Genomic DNA, 11,115 nt, shown 5'->3' with positions numbered 1-11,115 from the left:
TATTTTGATTCATTTTTTCTTATTTCTCTTACCATTTTCAGTATACATGTTGCCGAAGCGAGCACATTGCACTCACCTTTTATGGCATCATTTAAAAGCCACATTTTCACAAAGTATTTCAAAAAGTCCTTCTCCCACTGCTGTGTATTGTTCTGTGCTGTTGACTTGTCATTCGCAGCTAATATTTTAACATTGGATCATGATTTCTTTACATAATCAGATGGTAAAGTGCTTACCTGATGACTATAGAGTGTAAAGATAATCTTGACTTAGTTTGGATGTTCCATATGTATTTATATTCATGGCTCCAGTATAGTAAGAGATTCTATAAATGTGTAGTCCTCACCTAGAAAGAATACACAGTGATTTCATTTTTAAATATAAAAAGGTGCCAAAAAGTTTGTGAAAAAATTCCAGTCTTTCAATTATATATTTGACAATTTTTGAAGCCCCTTCATATGAAAAGAAATATAAGCAAAATAAGCAGAATCATACAACCAGCCAACAAACTGTTCCTGCAACATAATCACGTGTGAGGAGAAAGTCAACAAATTTAAAGATGCACTACTGTTTAAGGAGCCCGACTGGCATGGCACTGGAACATGTGGCAGCCAACAGGAAGGCCGCTGTTAAAACCCAACCCGGGTGCCTCCCCAGGAGCACATCCATGGTAACCCATGGGGTCTCTGAGTCAAAAGGAGACTGGACATCTAATATTTAGTGCTCAGCTATGAAAATATGTATAGGTTTAGAATTTAATAAAGAATTCCTTTCATTGTGGCAATATATCGTAATATATGTGCCATTATAGCTTTGGATAGGATCTACCAAGAAATCCCAAGGAGCATTTCTGTAAGGTTGCAATGAGTTGTATTCAGCATGGGAGCAGTGGGGTGGATTGATGAACAAGGGCTTAAGTCAATGAGAAGACTTATTAAGTGTTACACATTAAAGAGGTTATTAAAGTTTAAATTACCTTATAGGCCTGAGGACATTTTTAAGAAAATTACTGAGGGGTTTAAAGGAGGAGAATATATAAAAATATTTTAAGTGTTAATTTGAACACACTATAAAGTAAGTAGCAAAGGTATAACATCTGTCTTGGAAGAAATATGGCCATAGTGTTCCTTAGAAGCAAGGATGCTGGCAAGATTTTCATACATACTTTGGCCATGTTGTCAGGAGACAAGTAGAGGGGCAGTGGCAAAGAGGAAGGCCCTTAATGGAGGGACACAGTGGCTGCAACAATGGGCTCAAGCACAGAACAGCTTTCAGGGTGGCCCAAGACCAGGCCGTGTTTCCTTCTGTTATATTGGTCACCATGGGTTGGACTGACTTGATGACACCTAACAAGAGCACAAAGGCCTAGGTTTAGCTATTTTGTTCATGTCTCCCTTTGCAAAATTCAAACCAATAGTTCTAAAAAAGAAAAAAAGAATTGTAACTTGAGATGCTGTTGTTTCTTCAGGGACAAGAACAATGCACAGCGTTTGTAGTAGACTGGGAGTTCTGAATTCTACTTTCTCATGTTGAACACCTAGACTGACTTAGCTACTAAGGAGAGTTGCCTATTACAATAAGTGAGTTTTATTGTGGCAAACTTAGCCAGTATTTACTCTTCAGAAGTAGGTAGAGTGCCATCTAATGGATGGAAAGATTAACAAGTAGGGACAGACAGTAAATGATAGCCTTTTTTTCCCCTTTCAGTGGATAAAGTGTGCTTGAATGATTTCTCAGGTTATCATGAGACTAAACTTTCTTGGCTTTCCAGGAAATAAAGGAGGAGCGCTAGTGGTTTGGCGGGTTTAGCATTGGCCTGTTAATAAAAGGTTGGTTGTTCAAACCTGCCAGTTCTTCAGGAGGAAGATAGGGTATAATCAGAACACACCTGTGGGAATGGCATGGAGAAATTCTACACTGTCCTATAAGGTGCGATGAGTCAGACTTGACTAGTAGTAACGACGCTTTGTTACTTTTATAGCACCAGCTGTCTGTTAGTTGGTCATATTGTGGTGGCTTGTGTGTGTGGCCGTATGATGGAAGCTATGTCATCAGTATTTCAGATGCAAGCAGGGTCACTCAGTGAACAGGTTTCATTCGAGCTTCCAGACTAAAAACAAACTATGAAGAAGGAAAAGGATATCCACTTCTAAGGAATTCGCCACTGAAACCCTCAAGCAAAGAATGGAAACACTCAAATACCGACAACCTCATGAAAAGGAGCATTGTCTGAGATAATGGCCAGAAGAGCCCCCTCAGATGGTAAGGCATCCAAAGTATGACTGAGGAAGAACTTCCTGCCCAAAGCAGTGGGCCACATGATGTGGATGGAGTAAAGCTTGTGGAAGTAAAGCTGGCTGGACCTTTATTTGCAGATGGGATACAACTCAACGAGAAGAATCAGCTGAAAAAGTCTACAATAATTGGAACTCTGAATGTACAGAGTACAAATCTAGGAAAATTGGAAGTCATAAAAATTAAATGGAATAATTAAAAAAATTATTTTAAGCTTTAGAGTGTTGAAAGGGACTGGTATTGGCCATTTTGAATCAAAATCAGATGGTTTACTCTGCTCAGAATGAAATAGTCATGAGAAATGGTGTCGCATTCATTGTCAAAAAGCGCATTTCAAGATATATCTTGAAGTACAATGCTGCTTATGAAAATTATATCTATCTACCTTCAAGGAAATCCACTCAATACAACTATATTCAAATTCATGCACCAACCACCAAAGTTAGTGAGGCAGAAAGTAAAGAATTCTACTTGGGGGGAGGGTGGGGTGAAACTGATTACAGGGATCTACATATAACTTCCTCCCTGGGGGATGGACAACAGAAAAGTGGGTGAAGGGAGACATCAGACAGTGTAAGATATAACAAAATAATAATACATAAATTAACAAGGGTTCATGAGGGAGGGGGGCAGCTGATGCCAGGGGCTTAAGTAGAGAGCAAATATTTTGAGAATGATGAGAGCAATGAATGTACAAATGTGCTTTATACAATTGATGTATATATGGATTGTGATAGGGTTGTCCAAGCCCCCAATAAAATTATTTTTTAAAATTCTATCAATACTTTCAGTTGGAAATTGATCAAACATGCATTGACGATACACTGATAATTGTTGGCAATTTGAATGCAAAAGTTAGAAACAGAGAGGAAGGAATAGTAGTTGGAAAATATGCCATTGGTGATAGGGACAAATCTGGAGATCACATGACAGAACTTGCAACACCAATGACTTGATTCATAGCAACTACCTTTTTCAACACAAACGCCATGTACTTCTCCAGATGTTACATTCAGAAGTCAAATTGACTACAACTGTGGAAAGACATGATAGAGAAGCTCAATATCAGCAGCTCACACCACAGCAGGGGCTGATCAGTTCATCAATTGCTCATATGTAAGTAGGTTGAAGCTGAGTAAAATTAAAAGCAAGTCCACAAGAGCCAAAAGACGACCTGGAGCCTATCCCACCAGAATTTTGAGAGCATCTCAAGAACAGACTTGCTGCCTTGGACACTGATAGAAACTTTGAAGGGCTGTGGGAAAGTACCACCATCGTTCAGGGAGAGAGCAAAAGGTCAGTAAAAAGACAGGAAAGAGATCGAAGTGGATGTCAGCACTTGTAACCTGAGGACTTAAGCTGGAAAACACATGGTGTCTGAGGAAGCAGCAGACGGTTGTGCCAAGAGCGCGGTGTATTGTTGGTTGGCAGACAAACAAGGTCTAGCTACATTAGTGACCTGCAGGCTGTTATTCCAGCAATCCTGACAGCCATTCAGTTACACAAGGCTTACCCAAAAGACTAATTTTTTTCTTCAAATTTGTTTAATTTTTTTTTTTACAAAACAAAGTACTCTCCATTACCCTAAAAGCATTTGTCATATCTGCAGTTCCATTCTTGGCAACATTTTTCAAACCCATCGGTTTTGAGTGGCTGACAGCACCTCCCTTGGTTTTATTCACTTCTACTTTGTCAAATCACTGTTCTTTTGTGTCCCTCTGCATTCGCAGAAACAGAAAGAAGTCACACGGAGCAGTCAGGTGTTTGGGACGAGAGGGAATGCTGTTTGTGTGTGTGTGTGTGTGTGTGTGTGTGTGTGTGTGTGTGTGTGTGTGCGCGCGTGCGCGCGCGCGCCAAAAACGCGCTCTGAGATGGCTGCACGAGCAGGTGCACTGTTGTGGCAGAACCAGCCCCTGTCTGCCACAAATCAGGCCTTGTTTGTCATGTGCTGTTAGACAATATTTTCAGAACCTCTAAATAGAAAGCTTGATTAATAGTCTGACCTGGTGGAATGAATTCCAAATGGACCATACCCCTCACATCAATAAAACAAATGGGCATTGTCATGATTTTTTATTTCACTTCATGTGCTTTTGCGGGGCCAGGTGACTGGCATTTTCCACTGGCTTGATGTTTGCTTTGGGGTTTGTAAGAATAGCACCATGCCTCACCATCAATAACCCTGAGGGGAAAAAGTCTGGGTTGCTTCAGAGCTGTTCCTGCATGGCATGTTCCCACTTGATGCTTTTTCTTGGTCAGTCAGAACCCGAGGCACAAATTTTGCAGAGACCCTTATTCCCAAATCTTCGATTAAAATTTGATGAACCAAGCTCCAAGGTATAGTCCAGATAACTTCCCCATCTCTTCAATGGTCCATTGTAGGTCTAGCACAAGTGCACACATTATGTTGTTGTTTCGTCTATTCAGCAAGTTATTAGATGTCCAGAATGAGGTTTGTTATCAATCGACATTTCACCTTTTTCAAAATAAAACCACTCGTACACTGGAGGTTCCCCAGAGTGCTGTCCTTGTAAGCTGTGTTCAACAGCACAACAGTTTCTGCGGCATTTTTCCTGAGCAGGAAACATTTCACAGCTGCATGCTTTCTTTTGGCCATCATAAAAAGAATGAGTTTCAAGTGAAACTGCTTTTATGAAAAAAATTCACTGTGACCAGAGAACCTTCCCAGGTGATACAATTGGCTGTACTCAGAGCGAGTTGCTAGATGCTGACTTAGAGGAGGAAATGCATACTACAAAAGTTCTGCCCAGAAGGGACCAGCTATCAGACATCAAAGAGCTAAAAACCATATCAGTGGGTGCCCACCTCCCTGTTACGATCAATGAAGCCAAATGTGTGCATCAGAAAGCTGATGGTGCTCGGCTATCAAAAGATGTAGTGGCTTGGGTCTTAAAGGCTCGAAGATAAACAAGTGTCCACATAACTCAGAAACAACAAAGCCCACAAGGAAGAAACGCACCAGCCTGTGTGACCACGAGCTGTCGAAGGAATCAGATATCAAGCTTCAAGGAACAAAAAATCATATTGAAAAAGTGGGTGAGTGCAGAGTGGAGACTCAAAGTCCAAAGGTAGCCAACCGGACACTCCTTCCTGAGGGGTTGTGGGGAGGAGATGAACCAGGCAGGGTGCAGGGTAGCAATGATGAAACATATAACTTTCCTCTAGTTCTTAAATACTTCCTCCCCCCTCAACCCCCAATACCGTGATCTCAATTCTACCTTGCAAATCTGGCTAGACCAGAGGATGTATATTGGTATAGATAGCAACTGGAAACACAGGGAATCCAGGACAGATGACTCCTCCAGAACCAGTGATGAGAGTGGCAATGCCTGGAGGGTGGAGAGAATGGAGTAGAAAGGGGGAACTGATTATAGGAATCTACATATAGCCTCCTCCCTGGGGGAGGGACAGCAGAGAAGAGGGCAGGGGGAGACGTCAGACAGTGTAATATATGACAAAATAATATATGAATGATGAAGTGCTCATGAGGTAGGGGGGAGTGGGGAGGGAGGGGGAAATGAGCAGCAGATATTAAGGGCTCAGGTAGAAGGCAAATGTTTTGAGAATGATGGCAACAAATGTACATATGTTCTTGACACAATGGATGATATATGGACTGTGGTAAGAATTGTACGAGCCCCCAATAAAATGATTAAAAAAAGAAAGTTCTTCCCAACGGAGCTTTTTTCCATCTTGGCGGGGGGGGGGGGTGCCGAGTGGTGGGTATCCCCTCGTATTCTGATACTTTTTTATATTAGGGTATATCTTAAAGGTGAGTCGCCAATGGGGCTCACTCTCTTGAAGCTGTATTGTTTCTTTGTTTTTCAGTAAATGAGACCCAGTTATGTTGAGACTTTAGGGGAAAAAAATAAGGGTTTGAGGAAGTCCAAAAAGGACAAAGTATGTTTGGAGACTGATTATGAAAACAATTGTACAATTATGTTTGACGTAACAACTATGGAATGATAAGACATATGTACTAACTCCCAAGTTATAGAAATAAATAAAACATAGATTCAGGAATGGGTTTGAGGTTCACACTAATTTCTAGCCCCAACTTAAAAACAAGCAGTTCTTACATCATGGCCCTGCTATACTCATGAAATGATCACTGAAGATAAGGGTGCTACAGCAAAGTGTGGTGAAGAAAGCAGATGGTGCCTGGCGATCCCATGAGAATAGTGTTTGGTGTCTTAAAGGCTTGTATTCAAACAAGCAGCTATTGAAGCGAGAAGTCAACTAAATCCACATGGAAGCATCACACCGGCTGTGTGATTCACAGATGACAAAAAACTAGAATATGGTGAAAAACATCATAGCTAAAATTATGAACATCCAATTTGTGGAGGGCTATGTGTAACCGTGGGAGCCCAAAACTCATCTGCAGAGTATCTAGTCCGAGTGAACTGCTGGCAGATCTGTTCTAGCCATAGACAGAGGCTCAAGCAGCCATACTATCAGGCAGAGACCATTGTAAGCTTGCTGGATCGAACTCAATACTTGACCAGTTGACCACCCTATAGCACCTGAATTTTGTTCTGGGTGTAAGTATCTCTTACTTGTTCCATGACAGAAATTTCTTCCCTGGCTTTCTGAACATTGATGGGGGTCTTTTCCTTTTTACACATTATTTGTATTTTTGTCTTTCTCCTATTATGATTTTGTCCTCACCACCTTAGTGCGATTGTTATTTATTGTTTTCTGTTAGGTCTCCCAGCTGTAAAGCACAGCTGAGTGGCTGCATAATAACATACAAGGGTAGGGTGATCGGAAGGGAAAGGGGATTTCAGAATAAGGAAGGCTGGATGGGGGGAGGGAGCACTAGAACGGATCGTGATTGCACAACTTATTTTAAAGGCGATTTAACCATCGGGAGGGGGGATGCTCTAAAATTGACGTCATGATTGTACAGTTCACCTTGATATGACTGAACTATTGTATGATATAAAATTATGTGCCAATAAAACTAAAGAAAAGGAAACCACACTAGACTAATGCTTACCATGTGCGGAGGAAGTGTTTGCTTAGGCCCTTGTTTATGCTAACGGTGGTGGAATGATTTGGAAAGTTTTCAATAATGGTATAACCCAAAGTATAATTAAGGCACTGAATTGTACATGTAGAAGTTGAATTGGAGAATTTTTGTGGCGCATATTTTTGTCACCATTGAAAAAAAATTACACGAGTAACAATACAAGGAAAAAGCACATGCACACACAAAACCACCCCAAAAACCAAAGTGGATGTTGGAAGATTCAGAAACTTGCTCTTAATCAAAAGGCGATTGGAAGAAAAGATTGAACGCAAGGAGCTGAAGAAAAAACGTTCAGAGCCTCTCGAGAAGACAAGGAAAGTATTACAGTGAAGTCGCGAAGACTTGGGCAGAGTGCAACTGAGGCACCACTTACCTCAGCCACATTTTCAATCGCCTCCTATGTGTGAATGTGGGACTCTAAATAAGGAAGATCAAGGAATATTCGTGCATTTGAATTGAATTGTGGTGCTAGAGGAGAGTACTGAACCGACCATGGACTGCCAGAAGGACAGCCAAATGCTCCATGGAGGCAAGAATGGCAAGACTTTGGCTCACTTACTTTGGATCAGGAGAGATGAATATATATATATATATATATATATATATATATATACACATTCATCTATACATAGGTATGTATATATACATCTTTACCTAGGTGTGTGCATACACACACATACACACCACACCCCGTATATACTCGTGTATAAGCCGAGTTTTTCAGCATTTTAAAAGCAGTTTTTATGATAAAATTAGGTGCCTCAGCTGATATTCGGGTTGGCTTATACTCGAGTATATATGATGTGTGTGTATATATATACATATATATACACCTGAAAAAAGTATGTGTGGTACAGTAGAGAGCAAAAAAGAGCAAGCCTTCGACAAGAGGGACTGACACAGGGATTGCAGCAGTGGACTCAAGTGAGGATGGTACAGGTCCAGGTGGCCTTGTTCTGTTGTACATTGGGTCACTCTGTCAGAACTGACATAACGGCACTGAACAGAAACAGCAAGCTCTCAAAACACCATCTTAATATTTTTAATTAAAAAAATAGTTTTACTGGGGGCTCTTACAGCTCTTAGACCATACATCAATTGCATCAAGCATATTTGTACGTATGTTGCCATCATTTTCTAAACATTGACTTCCTATTTGGTATCGGCTCCTTTTCCCCTTCCTTCCCCCTCCCACTCTCGTGACTCTTTAGTAAATAATAAATTATTGTTTTCATATCTTACATGACCGCTGTCTCCCTTCACCCTAGTTTTTGTTATTCACCCCCCTGGGGGTGGGAATTATGCACCAATCATTACCATTGGTTCCCCTTTCCTCCCAGCTACACTCCTGGTATCACGACTTGCTTTTTTTTTTTTTTTCTGAGGGGTTTCTCTGACCATGTGTCCTGAGCTCTTATCTGTACCTGTGTACATGTTCCGGTCTGGCCAGAAATGAAAGGACAGACAAGGACCATGACATTGGGAGATGAGGTAGCCTCAAGGAACCAGAAGAATATTATGTTTCATCAGTGCTGTACTCCGTCCTGGTTGACTCATCCCTTCATTGTGACGCCTCTGTGAGGGGATGTCCTATTGTCTACAGATGAGTTTTAGGTCTCTCCTGCAAACCCCTACCCCCTTGTTCTCAACAATATATTTTTTAAACGTTTTATTAGGGGCTCATACAACTCTTATCACAATCCATACATACATAAATTGTGTCAAGCACATTTGTACATTCATTGCCCTCATCATTCTCAAACAATTTGCTCTCCACTTAAGCCCTTGGCATCAGGTCCTCTTTTTCCCCCCTCCCTCCCCGCTCCCCCCTCCCTCATGAGCCCTTGATAATTTATAAACCATTATTTTGTCATATCTTGCCCTGTCCGATGTCTCCCTTCACCCCCTTTTCTGTTGTCTGTCCCCAAGGGAGGAGGTCACATGTAGATCCTTGTAATCGGTTCGCTCTTTCCAACCCACTCTCCCTCTACCCTCCCAGTATCACCACTCACACCCCTGGTCCTGAAGGGATCATCCGCCCTGGATTCCCTGTGCCTCCAGCTCCCATCTGCACCAGTGTACATCCTCTGCTCTATCCAGACTTGCAAGGTAGAATTCAGATTATGATAGTGGGGGGAGGGGGGGAGGAAGCATTTAGGAACTAGAGGAAAGCTGTATTCTTCATTGGTGCTACATTGCACCCTGATTGAAATCATCCCCTCCCCTAGATCCCTCTGCAAGGGGATCTCCAGTGGCCGACAAATAGGCTTTGGGTCTCCACTCTGCACTTCCCCCTTCATTCACTATGGTTAAGATTTTTTTGTTCTGATCATGCCTTATACCTGATCCCTTCGATATCTCGGGATCCCACAGGCTGGTGTGCTTCTTCCATGTGGGCTTTGTTGCTTCTGAGCTAGATGGCCGCTTGTTTACCTTCAAGCCTTTAAGACCCCAGACACTATACCTTTTGATAGCCAGGCACAATCAGATTTCTTCGCCACATTTGCTTACACACCCATTTGTCCTCAGTGATTGTATCATGGAGGTGTGCACCCAATGATACGATTTTTTGTTCTTTGATACCTGATAACTGATCCCTTCGGAACCTTGTGATCACACAGGCTGGTGTGTTCTGCCATGTGGGCTTTGTTGCTTCTGAGCTAGATGACCGCGTGTTTATCTTCAAGTCTTTGAGACCCCAGACGCATATCTTTTGGTAGCCGGGCACAATCAGCTTTCTTCACCACATTTGCTTATTCGCCTGCTTTGTCTTCAGTTGTTTTGGGAGGGTGAGCATCACAGAATGCCAATTTAATAGAAGAAAGTATTCTTGCATTGAGGGAGTACTTGAGTGGAGGCCCAATTTCCTTCTGTCACCTTAATACTAAACCTATATAGGGACATAGATCTATTTCCCCATCCTCATATATATATTTGCATATGTACATGTCTTTGTCTAGACCTCTATAAATGCCATTTGCCTCCCAGCTCTTTCCTCTATCTCCCTTGACTTTCATTCTGTCCCACTATCATGTTCCATCCCCACCTGGGTTTCAGTAATACCTCTTCGTTACATTAACCTTGATCATGCCCTACCAGCCCTCCCACACCCACCTCACCACTAATTTGGATCACTTGTTCCCTTGCTCCTGGGTTTGTTAACACCACTTCCTTACCCGCCACCTCCCCCTATCCCATTTCCCCCGGAACTGTCGGTCCCGTTTTTATTCCAGATTGTTCATCCAGCCTATTTTATTTAGAAAGATCTGCAGAGATAATAACATGCACAAAAACAAGACAGAGCAAAACCAAGCACAATATACAACAAAACAACAACAAACCACTGACAAAGAACAAAACAAAACACAAGAAAGAAGAGCTTGTAGTTAGTTCAAGGATTGTTTGTTGGCCTTTAGGAGTGTTTTCCAGTCCAGTCTGTTGGGGCCCTGTTGAAGGCCATTAAGACAGCCTTGAAATGGCTGAGAAGTTTCATGACCTATGTGTCAGTGTTTGCTGATTTCTTCTGTGACTTTACGCTTTGAACAGACTGTCAAGGACAAGAAAGTATGCAAGGTCTGGGAAAAACAGGTGGTTTCATTTTCTCAAGGATGCCTGGCTTGGCAGAAGATAGAGTTGCCATGTTTATCAAGTGTGCTTGCTTAACAATGAGATAATTAACCCCGGGTTGTTTCTGCATGGATATAAGGAGGGTGTAGAATAAACTCTGGTGCTTCAGTCCCTCAGACTGCTGCCCTCCCAATACT

The sequence above is a fragment of the Tenrec ecaudatus genome, chromosome 2, assembly GCF_050624435.1.
Source record: "Tenrec ecaudatus isolate mTenEca1 chromosome 2, mTenEca1.hap1, whole genome shotgun sequence".
Lineage (NCBI taxonomy): Eukaryota > Metazoa > Chordata > Mammalia > Afrosoricida > Tenrecidae > Tenrec > Tenrec ecaudatus.
This window is presented reverse-complemented; position numbering follows the sequence as displayed.